This window comes from Bombina bombina, chromosome 1, assembly GCF_027579735.1.
Source record: "Bombina bombina isolate aBomBom1 chromosome 1, aBomBom1.pri, whole genome shotgun sequence".
Lineage (NCBI taxonomy): Eukaryota > Metazoa > Chordata > Amphibia > Anura > Bombinatoridae > Bombina > Bombina bombina.
In genome coordinates, this window is record NC_069499.1 from 263,691,585 (window position 1) to 263,716,364 (window position 24,780).

Below are 24,780 nucleotides of genomic sequence, written 5' to 3' on the forward strand. Positions count from 1 at the left end.
TGATTTCAAAAGCCAATAGGATTTCAGTAGCTCTAATCCTATTGGCTGTTTTGAAAAATGCAGCCAATAGGAATGCAAGGTACCCCAAATTCATTGCGGTACCTTGCATTCAATATTCAGTATACGATGGACATCGGATGAAGAGGAGCCTCCATGCCACCATGGACCACCGCCACAGATGACCACCGCCGAGGATCGCTACATATGGGAAGACCACTCTGGACCTCTGCTCTGCGCCGCCTTCGTTAAGGATGAAGATGATGGACCCGCCTGGAAGAAAACCTTCTCTGGCGGACTTCTGAAACCGTGAGTACCTATTTGGGGCTTTAGTGGTAGTTTTTTGTTTTTGTTTTTTTGATTAGGGTTTATTCTGCAATTTGCAAAAGAGCTGAATGCCCTTTTAAGGGCAGTGAAAAAGAGCTGAATGCCCTTTTAAGGGCAATACCCATACAAATTCCCCTTTAGGGGCAATGGGTAGTTTAGGTATATTAGTGTTAGGTTTTTTTTATTTGGGGGGTTTTACTGTTAGGGGGGACTTTTAAGGGCTATTGGTAGTTTATTCTTAGATTAGGGGGTGTTTTTATTTTGGGGGGGGGGGCTTTTTTATTTTTATAGGGATTAGGTTTCATTTTTTTATTTTTGATAGTGTTTATTATTGTTTATTATTTTTTGTAATGTTAGCCTTTTTTATTTTCTGTAATTTTAGATTAATGTATAGTAATTTTTTTAATTGTAATGTAGTTTTTTTAAATCTAATTAAGGGGTTAATTTAGGGGGTGTTAGGTTAGGGGGCTTTGTCATTAAATTAGTTTTTTGCATTATGGGGGTTGCAAGTTTAGGAGTTAATAGGTAAATTAGGTTTAATGCATTGTGGGGGATTAGTGGATTAGGGGTTAATAGGTAGTTTACAGTGTTGTGGTTGGCGGATTTGGGTGTTAATAATTTTATTGGGTATTCTTAATACTTCATGTGGGCGGTTAGTTTATTTTTTCTTAATAGTTCGTATGGGTGGTTGTTTTTTTTTTTAAATACTTATTGCGGGCGGTTATTTTTTTTTTTATAAAGCTCCGTTTGCCTTCACTGCACTGCGGTGGATTCTTTCACCACCCTGCCATTTTCGGAATCCACCTGGATGCAGGCTGCCTCGCGCTGCTAACATTCCTTTGAGGATGCGTGCGCAACTGGCGACACCGACGGACGCGTTACAAACGCGATTATAGTATAGATGTGGATCAGTGTTAATTGCATTTGAGGTACAAGTTTATGAAAAGGAAAAATGGAAGCATTGTTTTTTAATAAGTCATATCTAAATCATATTTCTAACAGCATCACTTTCTAAAAAAGTTTATCTTGCTGTTCAAACCTACATTTTTTTGATAGGTGTATCTGTCACTGTTTAGTCTACTAATACAAATGAAGAAGTTGTCTATAGCAACCAGTGGGCAATAATATGGATTTCTGTGTTTGTGTTTTTTTTTTAAGTGTTTGTTCTTTATGTCTGTTTAAGTTGGAAAGCTATATTTATGTAATTTTAAAGAAACTGCTGTATTGTTTATAATAGCATAATAATGTATTTGCAATCTCATATAATAAAGTTGTTTTATTACTGTAAAGCATACAAATATGACCACCTTTCTTACACTTATTATATGTGAATAACAGAAATAATTATTATTTTTAAAATAAAAAAATAATATTTCACATTGTATTATGCATTAAACATATAACAAATTAAGAAACAAAGTTTGAGAATATGTATATGGGTCTAAATAATTAGCAAACTAACCATTCTTAAATTTGTACAATAGTGGTCGTTTGTGGATAGACAGTTAAATTTTTGAGAAAGTGAAGCAATTGTTACATGGATAAATTTGTGCTGCAACAAAATGAGAAAGACTTATAGATTCATATTACTAAGGTTTCATTTGAAAACATATATAATCACTTTTTTTTTAAATTTAAATAATTTTTTTATTGACATATTTGTCAGTAACAAACATAAGTGGATGTCCAATGATAAACAAGAAAAGAAGAGAAAACAATGTACATATTGTATACAAGCTTTGGAAGTCTAGGTAAACATTGGTAAGACTGCCCTAATTAAAGTGCAGCAAGGAACTTAAGAATATCTGGACTGTGCATCTGTTACTAAGATGTAACTTTCTAAGCATATGCCCAAGAATAGTATTTATAAGCACAGAGTAGAAATATTGCATAGTAAAATTAATCATATAAAAAAGGAAAGCAACTTTCAAGCACAATTGCAAATATGTAGGGCTGTGCGCAGTGACATACTCAAATACATCCTAATCAAGTTCACTGCTCTGTTGGTATTCTCTAAACCAGTGCTTTCCAAACTGTGTGTCGGGACACACTAGTGTGTCGGCAGCAGTGTGTAGGTGTGTCCCTGCTTCAGCACAATTTTTTTTACATTTAATTTTTTTTTAATTTTTTTTTTGGTTTCTGACTTTCCGCCTGCCTGCTATGCATATTACATGGTTGACACGTAATTGATACCTAGTGGGTCACAGATCATCTTAACCTATTGGCTCAGCTCAGTGGGAACTAAAACTATTCCCATTGGCGGCTTTGGCGGCACATTGGCTCCTGACTGCCCGTGTAGTCTCCTTAATTGGCTTGTGACTGCATGTGTAGTCAGTCAGTGGGACAGCAGTGTGTTTGCAGCGTGGGCAGTAGTCAGTAGGGCTCACGGAGCTCTGAGGGTGGCAGCTTAAACGCTGAGCTGAAGTCAGAGGGTTTTTTTGCAGCTAGCTCCTAGTAGTGCATTGCTGCTCATGCTCTTGATATATGGATAGGAAGTGGAAGCTTAAAAATGCTTGATGATGAAATGCGTCTTTATCTAATATTCCACCAAATATTCAGAAATTGTGTTCATCCCTTAAACCTCATACATCCCATTAAAATAGTAAGTAGCTATTGGTGTTATTAAACATTTTTTTAATTCTTGCACATACATACTGTTACTTGTAAATACATATTATTATCATATCATTTATGTATGTGTCTATGCGTATATTTTAAAACAAGTTAGTTTAACCTCCTTTTTGCTAGTACAACTGAATTAATTACTGTGTCGCAAAATGATGTAGGTCTTAAAAGTGTGTCACCAACATGAAAAGTTTGGAAAGCTCTGCTCTAAACAATGTACATAATGCATACAGTGAGCTTGAAGAGCTAGGTAGACATTGTCAATATTGCCCAAATTAAAATGCGGCAAAGAACTTGTGTATATCTTGACTGTGCATCTGTTATTAGGAGCTGCCTTTCTAGACATATGCCTAAACATAGTATATATAAGCACAGAGTAAAAATATTGCATAGTAAAATTAACCACATAAAATGAAAAACAACATTTAAGCACAATTACAACTATGTAAGGCTGTGCACAGTAACATACTCAAATACATCCTCATTGCTCTGTTGGTATTCTCTCTATCTAAAAAAAAATAACATAACTAGACCTATGTTGATATCTCTTTTTTTTAAGATATACTATAGTTATGTGGTAACTAATAAACTGGCCACTTTTGGACCAACTGAATCACAAAAATAATATCTAATGGTAGTTACGTAGGGACCACTCTTGGGCCATATGATATATGTTATAGATTGAACATACAATAATATACACTTGGTGGGTTTGGACCATGGTATACAAAAGAAAACATAAGTCTGGCATGAAAGACTTAGCTGTACACAAACTGACTATAGTTATGCTAGTTAGTAGGAAGCCTACCTTGTTGAAGGGATTACTGGGTTGGGTGAAGATTATCCAAAAGACAACCTGACTAATATTAAATAGTCTAGGGCTAAGTAATAAATGATGTCCCCATAATAATTCACTAATGTGTGACCTTATTGTAAAAAAAACATAAGAAGACTATTAGGCCGAAGCTAATGCAAATTGAGATATCTGAGATGTGTTCGCTGTGGTAAGGGAGACTACACATGTCCAAAGTTATATGAAAAAAGAAGCCATCTGGGCTAGTTATAGGATACTAACACATTGCTGTATATTTGGAAAGGAATACCTGGTAGGTGACAAATAAGTCTGTGAAAACACGTAATCTACTAGGTAGAGTATCAACTGACATATAAGGTTCCTCCCAACACAAACTCCCAGAGTTTAGCTATGAGCAATTGCTATGCAGGTGTTAAGCTAGGTTGTTTAGTTAGATACTATTAATCTGGGGGTAACCTTACATATAAATCTTGCAGTGACGTGCACTCATAGGAGGCAGGTGAGGCAGCGCCTCCCCTGGCCAATGTGGTGTATTTTTTTTTCATGAAAGAGGTGACCCCCCCACCCCCTCCACCAAAATCAGTCAGTCAGCAGTAGTTTATTTACTTTTTATCATTATGTTTAAACAAAACTGTAATATTACATTCATATTGCGCAAGAAAGTAGAAGCCAGCTAGCCTTCCAATGTGCAATATGAATGTTTCTTGTATGGGCCACAAGAGACTGCCATCCAGTGGCGAATAAGATCAATTGCAGTCTCGCAATATTTGTATAGTGTATGGTTGAGACAGGCTAATAATGCAGTTTGTTATGTTTGATATAAGAATGTTGCCATGATTTATTTTTGATCTCAGACATGTTTTATTTTGGTGTAACTTCTGTGCATGTTTCTATGTGTTTAATGTCATACTAAATACCTTAATAAAAAAAACTTTGATTTAAAAAAAAAAAAGATCAATTGCAGTCTCTTTTGCGGCCCATACTGCTCCCACCGGAGGCTTGTCTCTTCAAACCTCGGGAGCCCTCAGCCCTGCCTGCTCGCCCCTCAGCCAATCAGACATGAGCAGTTTGACTCTGGGCTGCCGGGCGGGAATACTGAGGCGCTGGATTGAGCATCTGGTCTGGTCACGTGCGGGTGCGTCTCACTGTGACTGCTGCAGCCTGCTCAAGTGCAACGGTCGGTGATGGTCACGGTGTCACACTGTCTGTGTGAGTCAGGAGTCCAGACTCAGGAGGAGGATTCGGTCTGTGGGTCCGGTGGTGGCGCGTGTGGTCATGGTGACTGAGTGACCGTCGGTGGCTGGCTCAGCTCAGGCCTCTCAGGCAGCTGGCGTGTGACTAGGGTCAAACTGTGACAGACGAGACTCTCAGAGTGTCAGGTGAGTCAGTCGAGTCACAGTGTCTCACTCTCTCCTGCAGTTAGTTGTGTGGTTGTCACTGAGGGTTGTTGTAACAGAACATAAGGGCAAGGGAATCTAAGTATTTTATTTTATAGGAAACCCTTGCAGTGCCGGTTTCATCCTCTCTCTGACCATGGGGCAGTTGGCACAGATCAGTATGTATCACTGAGAAGTGAGAGTGAGAGATATAAGGATAATTATAAGTGTATGTAAGTTACAACTAACGTAATTTGTAACACCATGTCTAAGTTTTTAGTTAGCTTTTAAATATATAAAATATGAATTTGCTTACAGCAGTGTTTGGTTTGTAATAGGCTCTAGAAAGAATATAAAAATAATTTGGTTATTTTATCACTCTAGCCAATCATAATTTTAGTTCAAAAAGGCAAAATATGTTATGGTCTGTTTTATAATATTTATAATATAAATATTATAAAACAAAATGACCATAACTTATTTTGCCTTTTTGAACTAAGATTATGATTGGTTAGAGTGATAAAATAACCAAATTATTTTTATATTCTTCCTAGAGCCTATTACAAACCAAACACTGCTGTAAGCAAATTCATAAAATTTTACAATAATAATATTACTTTATTCTTTAGTCATTTACATGACATATGATGTCAGACCTGTTCTACAAATCCACTTTTTGTTAATTTGCTTGTTAGTGAATAAATCAATACATTAAGCTTACATTGGGCATATGATTCAGGTGCACTGACCAGTGACTTCATTCCCATCTAATATCATTTTGAATATGCTTTTGTCTTGTCTAGTATTTTTGGTATGTTTCTACTGTCGTGATGTGTGTGTATATTATACACATCACGACAGTAGAAACATACAAAAAAATACTAGACAAAACAAAAGCATATTCAAAATGATATTAGAAAGGTATACAGTACTACAGTCACATTCTGAGCTTGGTTTATTCAATAAACCAAGCTCAGAATGTGTTACTAATGACTGTAGTATAGTGTACCTTTCTAATCAACTTTGACAGTTCATGACTTTTTTTTTTACATTTTTATATTTACTGAATAATGAAGGAATCTATAAGCATAATTTGCAGCATTAAAGTAAAATGTATGTTTTAAACATATTTTAATGGGCCTGGATTTCTAGATCTCATATTTAGAGCAAGCATTTTGTTATCTGGCAAGAGTTTCTGTTACAATCTTTTAGACTAAAACCATATGTTTACTAAGTTGACCAGTTTTCGAAGACACCATTTAAAGGGCCATGAAACCCATATGTTTTCTTTCATGATTTAGAAAGAGCATGCAATTTTAAAACAACTTTCCAATTTATATCTAATACCTAATTTTCTTCATTCTTTTGATATCCTTTGTTGAAAATTATATCTAAATATGCTCAGTAGCTGCTGATTGGTGGCTGCACGTAGATACCTCATGTGATTGGCTCACCCATGTGCGTTGCTATTTCTTCAACAAAGGATATCTAAAGAATGACGGCGTATCCTAGCCACTGCCTCACCAGCCTCTGACGTCACTGAAATCTTGGCAATTTAAACTAGAGATCGTAATCCCCTGAGTCCCCTAAGCCAAACTCTTTCAGAGTGTAATAGATGCAGCCAAAGAGTAATAGCGTGAGAATTTGGGCTCATATTCAGCTTAGATACTAATAGAAGTGCTTAGCTTTATGTACATTCATAGACAATGAGGCCAATTTATTAAAGGTCTTGCGGACCTGATCCGACAGTGCGGATCATGTCCGCAAGACCTCACTGAATGCGGAGAGAAATACGCTCTCCATATTCAGCATTGCACCAGCAGCTCACAAGAGCTGCTGGTGCAACGCTGCCCCCTGCAGACTCGCGGCCAATCGACTGCCAGCAGGGAGGTGTCATATTTGATCGGGTTGAATTCCGGCGATTCCTGTCCGCCTCATCAGAGCAGGCGGACAGGGTTATAAAGCAGCGGTCTTTAGACCGCTGCTTCATAACTGCTGTTTTTGGCCTCTATGTGTTTTGATAATGAGATCTAAAACCCCTGCTATAGCTATCCGTTCATAGCAAGTATGTTCAACTCCAGTAGGAGTAATTTAAAAATCACCAATATGAATACTGTATACTGCTCCTTTAGCAAGATAAGCTGGTGAAACAACTAGATTAAGTTGTGGGGTTTGATCCTATGTGTAGGAAAAATACAGGTCGATATACTTAGCTTAGTGTACACATATACCTTAGGGGCGTGGGTAGTGAAATCTGAAAATGTAGTATCAGGTGCCTCTCCCATAAAGCGTCCTAAGTACCTAACATGCGAACACACTCATTCATAACCCCCCCCCCCCCCCAAAAAAACAATAATCAATAGTTTGGTATTCATGGCTGTTAGTATAGCATGTGTCATATTGAGAACTATTCATATAAAGCCATACATTTAGATAGGTGCTTCACCATCTATGAATATTACTCAAAAAGGCGTCTGTCCATAGTTCCTGCATCGCTATAAGCTAGTGGAAAGAAGCGATGGAGAAGGTGTAGTCTTTATATGGAGCTAGCCAATTTCAGCTCTAAGTTGAACCGATCTAGGAGCATATGTAACAGGCCATACATAAGCAAGGTTACTGCAGCTGGATAGGAGTGTTGTGCCAGGTTCAATGCTTACGGGCAGAATGATGCAGTCAATATTTTAGACAGGTGCGTAGCCGTTTCCAAATAATAGCTTAATGCTGTCCGCATGTAAAATGAAACCAGTTTCTCCAGTAAACTCTCTACTGCCTAGGAAGTCCGGGCAAGAGCCAGATGCAGTGGGAACTTTGTCTAGTCGTGCACTAATTACAGGTTGACACTCACATGCAGTCTGAGCCTGGAGTCCCCCAGCGATCGGCTGCCTCACCAGGGTACTAGGGGTCAGTGTCTCCAAGTCTGCCACATAGTTGGGGTGATCACTTATCTTTGAAAAGTTTCCTACACGTGTCTCCTCTCGGGCTGGTGCTGAAATACAACCACACTGTCTGTCTAGTGCAACCTGCTCCCCAAGAACAGCAACGAAGGGGCTGTCTTGCTCTTTTCTCTGCCACACAGTAGGGGAGGTTTGTGCTGGGATACAGGCTGCCTCTTCTCCTAGTATATCACTGCCCCCATCTTTCAATATTATCACAAGGGAATCAAACTGCGACTCCATCTTGTCTGCCAACAGTTGCCAAAGAGTAGTAGCGGCACACACCATTATGGGACACTTTAAAGCTCACTGACAACTTTAAAGATGCTTCACTCACTAAGGAAATATAGAAATCTAGCCAGTATTAGTTATAGCTTGCTACATGCTTGACCCGGCTTCCTTGAAAACCGGGGGGGGGGGGGTTAAGATGGTGAATAATGTAAGGCCGCAAGCTTCGGTAGTGTGGTTAGGATCCTTAAAGTGAAATAGCTCATCAGTTTTCGGTATTGCCATTATCCAGCGACACTGGTGAATAACTGTACACAATTTTTTTGCAAAAAATTATAGATTATAAGTGAGATATTCGGTAGATTAAGCTGATATCCAGCAGAGCTCTCTTGTGTTGCATCTTGCCATGGCTGTGGCTCGGACACGCCCCCATATATAATCACTTTTAAATGCATGGCATACATTTTGTAACTTCAAAGTGTCTTTTGATATATATTCTTATGGATATATTTATGAAAACCTCATACCTCCTTCCTTCCACTTGATTGTGACTGAGTCCTAACTCTCTGCTTGCGCCCGCAGAGCACTCATACCTTCAGCCTTCCACAGTCCACTGCACATTTGAGCGCACAAAAGCCACCCTGCCCCCTCACCGCATGCCCGCATTATGCCTCAGAAACATAAACATAAAGAATGCAAAATATATGTTTAGTATCAAAATACTTGTAATGACATCAAAAGGGATGACCTGTGTGTATGAATTAGATATACATAACAGAAGTTATAAGGTGTTCTCTAATTTCAGACAAAGATTCTGAGTTTTATGACATGTTGTAAAAGAGAGGGGTGGATATTTCCAAGGGCCCTCTGTAAGAAGGTTGGGTCAAGCAATTTAATATCAGAGAAACAGGTGTAAAATTTTGTGTCTAACAATACAACTTGTTCATTCTACATGGGAGGCTGTTACAGCGTGAGTGACCATCTTTTCTTGCTAATCTCCCTGGCACAGACATCTAAAGCTAGCAAAGTATTAGGTCTGTTATTTCTCCTTTTTATTTTTAAAACTGTTTGCTTGTGTATAATTCTATTTGTTATCATCTTTTTGCATAATCAATAATTCCTTTATTAAGTTTTTGCCTTTGTCTAATATTTGAAACATGCTACTGAAAGAGACAGGTAGTATTAATTAAGTATTAATAATATTTTAGATTATTTTTTGCTAAATTGTATTCTGGGATTTAATTTGTTAGTCTGGGTTTTCCTTAAGATTTCCCATATAATAAATCTTAAGTGGTGGCAGCTTAGAGATAGTTTAGGGTGGGTGGCATTAAAGGGGAGTTTGGGCAATCAATTTTTCAAAGTCTAGGACAGACTAGAGAATGTTGTTAACCCTTGCACCCACTCAACTAAGTTCCAGGCTTGCCTGGAGGGGCTATACTGTGACAGATTGGTTAAAATGGAGAGGGTCTGTTAACCATTTCTGTGCCAAACAAGTGACTGGTGGAGGGTTGGTTAACCTTGGTCGTCACACGCAGCATACAAGTTAAACATTTAAATAAAATTTATACCCCAAATTTGATAACAAGCTCTGTTGATTAGAATACCTTACAACTTCCACCGGTCCTGAGAGCCTTCCTCCCTTGCTGAATAGGTTACAGCAACAGGAAAGGATTATCTCAGAAAAGGAACACTAAAAAGGTTAACCCCTAGCACACCAGTGAGCGCTAAAGCCAAGAACCCAAAGGAGACAAGAGGAAACAGTGCAGGTGAAGGAAAATAAACAATGTTTCTTTTGATTTCAATTTTGCAGCCATTATCTGATGCCATCAGCCTCTCCCCTTGACAGGTGAGCTGTCCTGGGGATAGAAGCAAATTAAACTCATCTACCCCAAAAGGCATTTTACTTAAAAGGACGGTCTACTCCAGAATTTTTATTGTTTAAAAAGATATATAATCCCTTTATTTATTACCCATTCCCCAGTTTTGCATAACCGGATGATATAGTACTTACGTCCAACTTCATTCTGTGGTCCTGGCTGTCATCTAGAGGGATATGGCTACACCTCACTGACGAGGCCCACACTAGGCTGAAACGTACGTCTGGGGTTTTGCCATTTTCCCCTTGTTCAGAGAGGGATTGCCTGGTATTTCAGGACTGGACTGTACTGTTAAGTCAGGATCTGACTGATATGCTACAGGAAAGCTTTTCTCTGTGAAAGGCACATGTTGAGCAAAAAGAGGCTGCTTCTTGGGTGGTAACTAGCCATAGAACAAGCTACTATGCTATTGTTCGTTCCCAGGTTGAGCGCTTCTTTCTTTTAATTGATGCAAATTATGACTCTTAGGGAAGTCTCCTAAGTGTGAAGGGAATCCAGATGTGGGTCCGTTGCTCAGTCTGCCAAGAGGGATATGGCTGCACCTCACTGACGAGGCCCACACTAGGCTGAAATGTACGTGTGGGGTTTTGCCGTTTCCCTTGTTCAGAGAGGGATTGCCTGGTATTTCGGGGCTGGACTGTACTGTGAAGTCCGGATCAGACTGATATGCTTCAGGAAAGTTCTTCTCTGTGAAAGGCACATGTTGAGCAAAAAGAAGCTGCTTCTTGGGTGGTAACTAGCCATAGAACAAGCTATTATGCTATTGTTCGTTCCCAGGTTGAGCGCTTCTCTCTTTTAATTTATGCAATGCTTAGGGTTGTCTACTTAAAAAAAAAAAAAAATAATAATATATATATATATATATATATATATATAGTTTTGATAAGAAATGAAATAAAAATTGAAAAAACAAAAGCTATTTCTGTCTCTGAATAGAGTGATAGCAAAAATGCTATGGGAACGTTTTTCTCTAAAATTTCAGGTCCTTTAGGGGTTAAAGGCTCATATTTGGAGTGAATCATCTATTCCTCTGGCATTTCAATGCCCTAGGAAACTGATCACATGGGGACAGAGCTGGAGTTGAGGGGAAAACTATAGGATTATGATTTCCCTGAATAATGGAGATTACAAGGCACTGAATAAAATCCATAAAATATATGCATGTGAATGTGAGGCATTTGATAGCTTTTTGGAAGCCTGTGCGCATGCTTCTGAAAGTATTATTTTAGACCAAGCTGAAGGCAGCAGTGAAGGTGGAAACTTCATAGCAATCACCTAAACAACACAAAAAAGCAAAGTTTTATCTGAGATAATTTACGGTTTCATGGTTTTGCATCAATAAAAGATGACCCAAACTAGGCATATCACATTCATGGTTTATGAAATGTAAGTTAAATAAAATAAGAAAACTGTCACTATACTCATGCAGTTCTTGTTTGAATAAGCCTCTCCTTCTGTGCTGCTTTGATATTAAGAAATGTTGCTGATAACTACGAGCACCACTAAAATCTTGAAAGCTCATTAAGAAGGTAGAGAAGTCCAAAGGATCACAGTAAGTTCCTGGGAGACCTGCAAATAAAATTATAGAGAAAGTGAATTTTACAGTAACTGCCCTCTAGTGGCAGCGGAATGAATATGGCCTTATATTATCAATTATCTTAATGAGGGAAGTTGGATCCAGAGAGGAGAGTTGTAGGAAAAAGTGTTTTGGGGCCTAAACATGTGTAAAGTGCCTGTGTGCGAACACTTAACACAAACAGGTTCTGGATCAAGGTACACCCCGTAGAGCAATGTTTCTCAGCTCCAGTCTTCAGGACCCTTAACAGGCCAGAGTTCCATTATATCTTAAATAGAGCACAGGTGAAATAATCTTCTGAAGGGTAAGAGCAGGTTAGTAACCATGGTTACTGATTATTTCACCTGTGCTCTAGTTAAGATATAATGAATATCTGGCTTGTTAAGGGTCCTGAGGACTGAAGTTGAGAAACACTGCTGTAGAGAAAGGGGGTGCGTGAATACAGCACACGCCAACAATAGGTGCTTATCCAAATGCCCTGCACAGTTTACATGAACAGAACCAGAGGTATGCCAGAGGAGAACCAGAGGTATGTCACTGAGATAAAGTAAAGAAAAAAGGTATAGTGCGCAAATGGAAGTAGTTTTCTCTATGCACACATCCACGGGTATGAGGATTTTATTTAAATGAGAAACGGCTTGTTACACTGCAGTGTCCTTTTAACATTCTTATGTTAAATTCGGCCATTTCACTAAAATTAAACATTTTGTGGGGGGCGGAGCCTGCTCTCATTGCGGAGACGTCTCTGTGAAGCTCCAGAAATTTGAAAGATATTTTGTGGGTTTTATACAGCAAACCTACATTATTTTACACATATGTGGACATCTGGTCAGTTTAGATCCGACAGGTGATGAGTGGACGATTCGACTGTGCCTTTTCCTATGCTCTTTGAGACATCTGTGCAACACCCATCTACACAGGTCTAAAAGCCATTATTAAACCTGCTGCGCCTGAGCAGCATGAGGATCTCAAGACACAAGGCCTGTGTGAGGTGTGTAAGATAGGTATGGGGCTGCCGCAAAATTACACCCCCCCCAACTCTGGGGTTAAGATATCCTGTAATAGGATAATTCTACCCCACAGATATCTAATGTATCTACAACAGAAATCTACAACACATATATCTAAGATGGAGCTCAGCGAAAATAACCTCTTGGAAATACTCCGTAATCTTTTAAACAAGCATTTATTCCGGCTTGAGAAAGACTGAGCCGCAGCTTGGGGAACTGACGACATCCTGATCCAACAGACAGATATGGCCGCAGCTGAGCGCTTAACAGAGTCCCAGCAATTGACATGGGGGAGAGTTAATGAACCCGAGACTCCGGAAGTCATGTGTCTCACTGAGGACAAGCTGTCCCTACGGGAAGATATAAATCTTACTGATCCTGTAATGTAATATGAAAGACCTTACCAAAAATAACGCACACATTGACACAGTTACCGGTGAATGAAAACCGCACAAGAGCGCAGGAGGCCGTTGTCAGCTTTGCCACGATTGAAGGCAAAGTGGTTACCGAGCAGAAAGCAGCAGAAGCAGGTTCTCTGGATCCCACTGTTAAAATGACGTCCATTCTTAGCGCAAGTAAAGTGACAGACTACCGCTACAACCTCAGGCGTTCAGGATCTACTCTGAGACAGTAAGCGCCTCGGAACAGGCTATCCCTCTGTTATGATGCTTCCACTGTTTGTGCTCCTGCGGTAGTATGGACATTAGACTTGTGATAAAATGTGACTATCGAGAGGATACAAAGACTGTGGATATTGCAGATTATTGCTTAAGTTTAGCATAACAAACGCTTTATTAAATACACCCTGAGTATTAGTTATACATGTATGTTTATATACTATGGTGTACTGTATTCCCCACTTTTTTTAGGATATTTGCCACACTATCTACAATGATCATAAGCAGTGACACTATAGTAATGGTCTTCCTTTTAAAGATAACCCTATGTAGCACCCCACTTCAACTACATATTTCCTATGCCACAGGCTCCCATCTTGGTTCTTTTCACAATAGGCTTTTGTAATGATTAGCGCAAACCTATCAAGTCATTAGTCCCCTGGTTTGAGTTCATCTTTCAAATATCCAGATATTGCGACCCGACATAGGAATGGTAAGAAGCTGACTCATTATGCTTCTTATAAATGTCAGCTAGCTAATCTGATGCAGTCTACAATGTTATGCATATGCTTATTTAGATACTGAATTCCCTTAGCCTAACCTGACACTAACATAGCTATCTGACCCTTAACCAGACCTTAGTACTACCTATATACTAGTTTGTTTGGGTTAAGCTTCATCGTGGTCATGAGTACGGCTCTCAGCTATTATTAAGATAGATTGTTTTTATTCCAATTTCCAAGTAGACATATTGTTATACAACTAGGTATGGACAAACCTCATATAGTTTCAGTTGGGATCTAGGAGCTATATAGTATTAAATAAAACTATATCTTTACATATGCTTATTTAGACACAGAATTCCCTCAGCCTGGCCTGCCTCTAACATAGCTATCTGACTTGCATTTAGGACCCTTAACCAGACCTTAAAAGGGACAGTTTACTTAAAAAACGAAATTTATGCTTACCTGATAAATTACTTTCTTTTACGATATGACGAGTCCACGGATTTCATCCTTACTTGTGGGATATTAACCTCCTGCTAACAGGAAGTGGCAGAGAGCACCACAGCAGAGTATATAGCCCCTCCCCTTCTCCTCCACCCTCAGTTATTCGGCCGAAGGTTATAGGAAGAGAAAAGTAAAGGCTAAAAAGGTGCAGAGGTGACTGAAGTTTTCAAAAAATAAAATAAATCTGTCTTAAAATAACAGGGTGGGCCGTGGACTCGTCATATCGTAAAAGAAAGTAATTTATCATGTAAGCATAAATTTAGTTTTCTATTACAAAGATATGACCAGTCCACGGATTTCATCCTTACTTGTGGGAAACCAATACCAAAGCAATAGGACACGGATGAAAGGGAGAGACAAGACAGAGACCTAAACAGAAGGCACCACTGCTTGAAGAACCTTTCTCCCAAAGATAGCCTCAGAAGAAGCAAAAGTATCAAATTTGGAAAAAGTGTGAAGGGACGACCAAGTCGCAGCCTTACAAATCTGTTCAACAGATGCATTGTTTTTAAAAGCCCATGTGGAAGCCACAGCCCTAGTAGAATGAGCCATAATTCTTTCAGAAGGCTACCGTCCAGCAGTCTCATATGCTAGGCGAATTATACTTCTCAGCCAAAAAGAAAGAGAGGTAGCCGTAGCTTTCTGACCCCTACGCTTTCCAGAATAAATGATGAATAATGAAGATGACTGATGGAAATCCTTAGTTGCCTGTAAGTAAAACCTTAAGGCACAGACAACGTCCAAATTATGTAACAGACGCTCCTTCTTAGAAGTATTAGGACACAAGGAAGGAACAACAATTTCCTGATTAATATTCTTATACGCTCAGAAACTCTTCGAGCAAAAGAAATAGCAACCAAAAACAAAACTTTCCAAGATAACAGTTTAATATCTATGGAATGCATAGGTTCAAACGGAACCCCTTGCAGAACTCGAAGAACTAAATTCAAACTCCAAGGAGGAGTAATAGGTCTAAATACAGGCTTAATTCTAGATAGAGCCTGACAAAAAGACTAAACATCTGGTACATTTGCCAAACGTTTATGAAACAGAATTGACAAAGTTGAAATTCGTCCCTTTAAGGAACTCGCTGATAACCCTTTCTCCATTCCTTCTTGGAGAAAAGACAGAATCCTATGAATCCTAACTTTACACTATGAGTAACCCTTGGATTCACACCAATAAAGATATTTACACCATATCTTATGATAGATTTTTCTAATGACAGGCTTTCTAGCCTGTATCAAAGTATTGATAACTGAATCAGAGAATCCTCGCTTCGATAAAATCAAGCGTTCAATCTCCACGCAGTCAGCTGCAGAGAAATTAGATTTGGATGTTGGAAAGGACCTTGAATAAGAAAGGTCCTGTCTCAATGGAAGTGGCAGAGAGGGCATGTCCACTAGATCCGCATACCAAGTCCTGCGTGGCCACGCAGGCGCTATCAGGATCACTGAAACTCTCTCCTGTATGATTCGAGCAATCAAGCGTGGGAGGAGAGGAAACGGCGGAAACCCATAAGCTAGGCTGAACAACCAAGGTACTGCCAAGGCATCTATCAGTTCGGCCTGAGGATCCCTTGACCGGGATCCGTATCTTGGAAGCTTGGCATTCTGACGAGATGCCATCAAATCCAATTCCGGTCTGCCCCATCTCAGAATCAATGAGGCAAATACCTCCGGGTGAAGTTCCCACTCCCCCGGATGAAAAGTCTGTTGACTTTTCTCAGTTCTCTACCCCTGGGATGTAGATCGCCGACAGATGACAAGAGTAGGCCTCTGCCCAACTGATTATCTTGGATACTTCTATCATCGCTAAGGAACTCCTTGTTCCCCCCTGATGATGCCACAGTCGTTATGTTGTCTGACTGGAATCTGATGAATTTGGCCGAAGCCAACTGAGGCCACGCCTGAAACGCATTGAATATTGCCCTCAGTTCCAAAATAATGATTGGAAGTAGAGACTCCACTTGAGCCCAAACACCCTGAGCCTTCAGGGAATTCCAAACTGCACACCAGCCCAGAAGGCTGGCATCTGTTGTTTCCGCAGACCCTCGTGGGTGATAGTGACAAGTCCCCTGGGACAGATGATCTGGCGACAACCACCAAAGAAGAGAGTTTCTAGTCTCTTGATCCAGAATTAGCTTTGGAGATAAATCCGCATAATTCCCATTCCACTGACCTAGCATACACAGTTGCAGTGGTCTGAGATGAAAGCGAGCAAACGGAACGATGTCCATTGCCGCTACCATTAATCCAATTACCTCCATACACTGAGCCACTGATGGCCGAGGAATGGACTGAAGTGCTCGGCAAGTAATCAAAATCTTTGATTTTCTGACCTCCGTCAGAAATACTTTCTCATGGCTACCGAGTCTATCAGAGTTCCCAAGAAAGGAACCCTTGTCTGTGGAACAAGTGAACTCTTCTCTATGTTCACCTTCCAGCTGTGAGTTCTCAGAAAAGACAACACTGTGTCCATGTGAGATTTTGTCAGATGATATGTTGACGCCTGAATCAGAATATCATCCAGATAAGGCACCACCACTATCCCTTGTGGTCTGAGAACCGCCAAAAGAGACCCTAGAACCTTTGTGAAGATTCTGGGTGCTGTGGCCAACCCGAAAGGAAGAGCCACAAACTGATAATGTTTGTTCAAGAAGGCAAACCTTTGAAACCGATGATGATCTTTTTGGATTGGAATATGAAGGTAAGCATCCTTCAAATCCACGGTAGTCATATAGTGACCCTCCTGGATCATTGCCAAAATCCTTCGAATTGTCTCCATCATGAATGATGGAACTCTTAGAAATTTGTTTAGACACTTTAGGTCCAAAATGGGTCTGAAAGTTCCCTCTTTTTTGGGGACTACAAATAGGTTTGAGTAAAAACCCCTGTCCCTGTTCCAATCTTGGAACGGTACAGATTACTCCCATAGTAAAAAGACCTTTTAAATCACAAGGATTATCCGGGAGCCTAGTTGCACAACGGATTCGGGCTCACCCACTAGTTTCACCTCCCTCCAAAGGTGTAACAACAAGTAACGCCAAAAAACAAAGAATGTGGGGAGCGCCCCAAAGAGGCTATCCGTTACGGCCAATTAATTAAATTTTATCTAGTTTGCCAAACATCTACTATTCCAATCATATAGAGATATCATTCAATTAATAATAGACTACTTGGAGTTAATGGATTAATACAATTGTATTCTCTATTGTAAAAAATACACATAAAAATTATTTACTCCAAAACAATGCAATTAAATACAAGACACCGGTGTCCTATCCTAAACAATTATATGCAATAAAAAAGAACTTAACTAATCGAATATAAGCTCACAATTAAAAGCTCATATATAAAAAACTCATCAATATTAAAATATATTACACTTATTAAGTATATGTAAACATGTATATTACACTTATTAAGTATATGTAAACATGTATATTACACTTATTAAGTATATGTAAACATGTGTAAACTTGATACAGCGTTGCTACAGCAATTTGTAATTCAGTAAAGACTAAATAAGATTGCTATAATTTGTAACACACTCGGCACAAGTTAGTTCACTGAGTTCGTTAGCAATTCAATATCGCCTGTAAGGTTCCAGTTAAACGCTTTGTTGGTATATCAAAGATGGTGTTTCTATGATAGCGTTAATGTTCAGTTATACATTTTCACCTTTTGAGATTATAGGGACAAGATACCTTATTTCATCATACAGGCAGCTCAAATGATTCCACTGGCGCCTGTGCTGCCCCTAGTCAGGTAACGGGTCACAGAGTAATGCTGAAGATGCCGCTCGTCAGGGGTTGTTTGAATCTCCGGTTTGCTTTACCTTTGGAGTCCAGTCTACCAATCAGATGGTGCGTGCACTTATTCGAATTTGTCGACTCCTATCGCCCCAGCAGTTACATCAGACGGACCTGAATTCTCCGGTTTCCCACTCTGACACTGAAGTTGCGGTTATGGGAGTCAGATTGTGTTCTCTTTCACTGGGTCACAGACAGGACTTAGGAACATAACCAGCACTTTGGCTTACTCTCTCATGGAGCTGTGGATTGGATCAACGCGTGTCGGCTCTCACCCGAGCCTTTGTCAAGATACTAGTTTCCTCAGGAGCTGGTTATGTAGACTGGACTCCAAAGGTATATAATTGTTTAGGATAGGACACCGGTGTCTTGTATTTAATTGCATTGATTTGGAGTAAATAATTTTTATGTGTATTTTTTACAATAGAGAATAAAATTGTATTAATCCATTAACTCCAAGTAGTCTATTATTAATTGAATGATATCTCTATATGATTGGAATAGTAGATGTTTGGCAAACTAGATAAAATTTAATTAATTAGCCGTAACGGATAGCCTCTTTGGGGCGCTCCCCACATTCTTTGTTTTTTGGCGTTCAAAAGGCCTTTTACACAGCGTAAAAACGCCTCTCTCTTTATCTGGTTTACAGATAATTTTGAAAGATGAAAACTCCCACTTGAGAGAAAATCCTTGAATTCCAATTGATAACCGTGGGTCACTATTTCTAGTGCCCAGGAATCCTGAACATCTCTTGCCCAAGCCTGAGCAAAGAAAGAAAGTCTGCTAGATCGAGGGCCACCCCTTAATGCTGTCTTAGGACCAGCAGTGGGTTTTTTGGATTGTTTACCCTTATTCCAGTTCTGATTGGGTCTCCAGACTTAGATTGGGAAAAATTCCCTTACTGCTTTGTGGAAGAAGATGCAGGTGGTCCTCCTTTAAAGTTCCGAAGGGAACGAAAATTATTCTGTTTACCCCTCATTTTAACCGACCTATCCTGAGGTAGGGCATGGCCCTTACCTCCTGTAATATCAGAAATGATCTCCTTCAATTCTGGCCCAAAAAGGGTCTTACCTTTAAAGGGAATAGCTAAAAGCTTATGTTTTGATGACACATCAGCAGACCAAGATTTGAGCCACAATGCTCTACATGCTAAAAGAGCAAATCCTGCATTTTTTGCCGCTAATTTAACAATTTGAAAAGCGGCATCAGTAATAAAAGAATTAGCTAGCTTAAGAGCCTTAATTCTATCTTAATTCTATCTAAAATGTCATCTAATGGAGTCTCAACCTTAAGAGACTCTTCTAGAGCCTCAAACCAAAAAGCTGCTGCAGTAGTTACTGGAACAATGCAAGCCGTAGGTTGTAAAAGAAATCCCTGATTAACAAATAATTCCTTTAGTAGACCCTCTAATTTCTTATCCATAGGGTCATTGAAAGCACAACTATCCTCAATGGGTATAGTAGTACGCTTAGCTAGGGAAGATATAGCTCCCTCTACCTTAGGGACCGTTTGCCATGAGTCCCGAATGGTATCTGATATAGGAAACATTTTCTTAACATTAGGAGAGAGGGAGAAAATGGTATACCTGGTCTATCCCATTCCTTACTAATAATTTCCGAAATTCTCTTAGGAACTGGAAAAACATCAGTGTAAGTAGGAACTTCCAAATATTTATCCATTTTACACAATTTCTCTGGAGGAATCACAATAGGATCACAATCATCCAGAGTCGCTAAAACCTCCCTAAGCAACAGGCGGAGGTGTTCAAGCTTAAATATAAATGACATAGCATCCGAATCTGTCTGAGGCAAAACATTCCCTGAATCAGAAATTTCACCCTCAGACAGTAATTCCCTGATCCCCAACTCAGAGCACTGTGAGGGAACATCGGAAATAGCTAATAAAGCATCAGAGGATTCAGTATTTACATTAATTCTTGACCTACTGCGTTTACCCTGCAACACTGGTAATTTAGACAATACCTCTGTAAGAGTAGTTGACATAACTGCAGCCATCTCCTGTAGAGTAAAGGAATTAGACGCACTAGAAGTACTAGGCGTCGCTTGTGTGGGCATAAAAGGTTGTGACACTTGGGGAGAATTGGATGGCATATCCTGATTCTCTTCAGACTGAGAATCATCCTTAGGCACACTTACTTTATTTAAAATATGCTTTTTACATTGTAAAGCCTTTTCAGTACAAAAGTTACACAATGTTAGAGGGGGTTGCACAATAGCTTCTAAACACATAGAACAATGAGAAACCTCAATGTCAGACATGTTTTACAGACTAGTAATACCACAAAAGTCGTTTAAACACTTATTTATAGCATAAAATAAACATTAGAAAAAACGTGTACTGTGCCTTTAAGAAAAGAAAAAGTGAAAAAAAATTCCAAAATGCACAAAAAAGGTTAAATTATTCCCAAATTTAACTTAATATCGTTGGTTAATACAAAAATTACTGCACCCAGAAGCAAGGGCAGAAATAAGGTTTTAGAAGTACTTATATCTACATGTAGTCAAAAGATAGATAAAAAATACCCTCTGCACCTCGCCACAGCACTACTGTGGCGCCTATCTGCCCCCAGGGTACTTCAAATCAAGTTTCCAACCCTTCGGACCAGCTACACAGTCCAGGAGCCACCGAGTTACTGTTTGCTCCTGCTAAGCCTGAAGAAAATGCGCCAAAATAGGCTCCGCCCCTTAAGGTTAAAAGTCGAAGTAGGCCCAAACACCGCCGCATGGGAATGCGGATTTGCACTAAAGTAAAAATACACACAATTACAACCCTCAAGCATAAAACCAATAAGTTTTAAGTGCCAAAAAACAAAACCAAACCAAACATAAAACATTGTTTTTTATATTGTCTCCCATGTCACATAATGCCCAAATATCAACTGATAAATAAAAATATAGGGACTCCAGTAACACCCCTCTTATTAAAATAGGTTTTACTGCTTACCCCATTCCCATACAGGGAAATAATGCCAGCCAGTTCTAATACACCAAGTCTCCTCAGAAAAAAAAGGCTGCACATACCTTAATGTTGCTTGTAGCATGAAACCGGTCTCCACACTGAAGATGTCTCATGGTTACCTTCAGAAGTCTTGTGGGAACCAGCGTGGATCTTAGTTACAAATGCTAACATCATCAAACCTCAGGGCAGAAACCTTCCATATCCCCCTGAGGAAAATAGTACGCACCGGTACCATTTAAAATAAAAAACTTCTTGATTGAAGAAACTAAAACTAACACCTCACTTTACCATGTCTTCCTAGTATAACACAGGCAAAGAGAATGACTGAGGGTGGAGGGGAAGGGGAGGGGCTATATATACAGCTCTGCTGTGGTGCTCTTTGCCACTTCCTGTTAGCAGGAGGTTAATATCCCACAAGTAAGGATGAAATCCGTGGACTCGTCATATCTTTGTAAAAGAAATGTTCTTCCCTTTAATTTGTTCCCAATTATCAACTTTACCTGCTGGAGTGTATTAAATTGTTTACAAGTATTTCCATTACCCTTATATTGTCATTTGAAATAGTTTATTAAGCCTGTGGTATCCCCACCCATCCTGAAAAATGTTGGACTCGAGGCCAAGCTGTGTTAAAGTGAAGGTAAAGTTTTCTGAGCAGGAACATATCAAAGCTTCTTTTGATCCTTACATTAGCTAATCGCTAACTTATTAGCTCTATATAGTTTTAACTTTTCCAAATATATAGATGTATAATTCCCTACCGTTTCTATTACTTGCTCCTCCCAAACCCTATTTCCTGCTTTTTTGTTGTTTGGCGTATAGAGCAGTCCCACCCGCTCTGTACATCCCTCTGAAGCGCGTTCACTATGCCCCATTTGAACTGCGCATGCGCAAATCAGCAACATAGCTCTCTACTACGCATGCGCTCACTGGCGAATTTATTGAATACATGTCATTATGGAAGTAGTTCGGCAAACTAATAAAAATAATATTTAATTAATATAGATAAATGAAAATTATTAGCATCATTGATTGTTATGCATGCACGAATCGGGGGTACGCAGGGAATCCTAGATTAGACGACAAAATATAGCAAAGGCGCAGCTCATAAGGGAGGAGGATGACGATTGATGGTCGCTTAACGGCCAGATTTTCAATAGGCTGTTCTAAGAATGTGATCAGCACAGAAAAAAAAAAATTTGAGTTGAATTTGCGGACCGGCAAATAGTGAGTAAAAACGGGTATAACTTTCTTTAGATTTAGAATTAAAAAAATTCATGAATGAAAGTCATATTCATTTTGAGCAAAGTATTATATTCAAGATCGAGATGAAGGTAACTTTACCTTCACTTTAACACAGCCAGTAGAAGAAATTACACTCCCAGTGGGTTACAGAAGAGATAAGGTAATAAAATGTTAATTTTTACATGTTCTCTCCAAGTATTGGTGATTGGTTTATGGACAGATATAAGATAAAGAATCAGATATATGTACACAGTGTGATAAAGTAATGAGATCTGATTATACCTACAAGCTCAACCCATTTTATTAGGTTGTGGCTTCAAAACACAAAATCAGCTAATTCATATACACAAATAAGCCTTAAAAAAGCAAATCTCATAGATTTTATACTCAGCTGGTAAAAAAAAGGGATTAGAAACACTTTAAAGGGAAAAATATTTTTACAGTATACTGTCCCTTTAATACTACCTATATTCTAGTTTGTTTGGGCTCAGCTTCATTATGGTTATGAGCATGACTCTTAGCTATTATTAGGGCAAACTGTTTTTATCCCAATTTCCACAAGCTTTAAGTAGACATATTGTTATACCAATAGGTATGCAAGAGCCTCAAATAGCTGCAGCTGGAATTCAGGAGATTTATAGTATTAAATATTAATAGCCATCTCCTCGATTAACTATCACTTCACATTGCGCTGTCTGTGGCCAAGGTAGCGCAGTAAACATACATTTATATTGAAGAGGTTCACTTGGACTCTCTAAAAGGACCATACCATACAAGATATGTACCGTGAGTTTCTAGTATTGTTATATTGGGATAATTTTGCTACACTAGCATGTGTCATCAGTTTTTCATATGCCTTTCTAAACTAAACTACAGCCCATTCTGGATTGTTTGTTCATATATAGTTCTAAAATTCTGTTTTGGCTGCATAAGTCGCCCATAAGTGTATCCTTTCCCTCTCAACTCTTCATACAGGTGAAACTCAGCAAGATAGTTCAAGCCGTGATTTGTCATAATTGTGATGATTATGGCTTACAGCTCATAAAACCCCCAAATCCACAATCTCAGAAAATTAGAATATTTTGAAAAGGTGCAATATTCTATATGCACCTTTATGCACCTTTATGCACATGTAACTTATTTTATTTCGGAGAGACTAAAAGAAGTCTCCGGGATAGAATAAGGAAACATCTTTTATGTATAGAAAAAGAGAAAAAAGACACACATTTATACAAGCACTTTAAGGAGGTTCACGGGGGTAACACTAAGGATTTAAAATATTGGGGGATACATAAGATAAAAAATCACTGGAGGGGTGGGAATATTGAAAAAATGCTCCTAATAAGGGAGGCCGAATACATTTATAAGTATGATACTTTATACCCCAAAGGGCTGAATTCGGAATTAGATTTGTCCCCTTTCCTATTTGAGTAACACAGTTTTATATATATAAAAAATTTGATCAGTTTTTATTTATTCACGTAGCACTTTCAAGACTATCACAAATAAACTTTATATTTATATGTATGCACTTTTGATGCTAGTTATATACTAGCTGTATTTATATTTATATATGTTTGATACATGAGATCTAGAATATATTTGAGCTTTCACCATAAATGTATTTAAATTCATCCCTATGGGGAATAGATAATCAATTTAGGATTCCCATTCTGAAATAGAGCAATTATAATTGTATAGATGCATTAAAGTGAATGTAAAGTCTGCTTCCTGTCTAAAGTCCGGCGTAACATTGTGTGTTAAAAAACATGAGTTTCATTCATCAAATTTTTTATATATCAGTAAATACCTTGTTTTTTATTTTTTTTGTCTGTAGCCGTCATTGTAATCCTCCACCTGTCATTTGCGCTCACTCGTTCTAATTAAAATTCACGATCGTGCGATCCAATAACGGCTCTAACCACAGGGGGACCCAACCCCTTTGGATGTCGTCACTAGAACTTCTTGCGCTTGCGTTAGACCCCTCTTCTCATACTATTCGCAAAAGCGCGTTCACATTTCGCACATGCGCAATCGATCACTTTATGGACTCCGTTCATTGCTGAAGTAATATTACGCTCGGTAAGTTCAGTTGTCAAAGGGCTCTGAGTAGTAAAATACAATTGGCTTACTTTATAAAAAAAAGAATGTTCATATTTATATTTCATCAAATGAATTTTATGATTGGCACAACAAGTTAATCTCTATATATATAACAAAAATACACTTTATTTCATTCCATTATTATTTCATTATTTCCCAGTATTACGGGCTTGGGTAGGAGATCCTTTGATTCGCTCGATTCACAACGATAGTATTCATCGAATGTAAAGATTCAATGAATACTACGTTGAT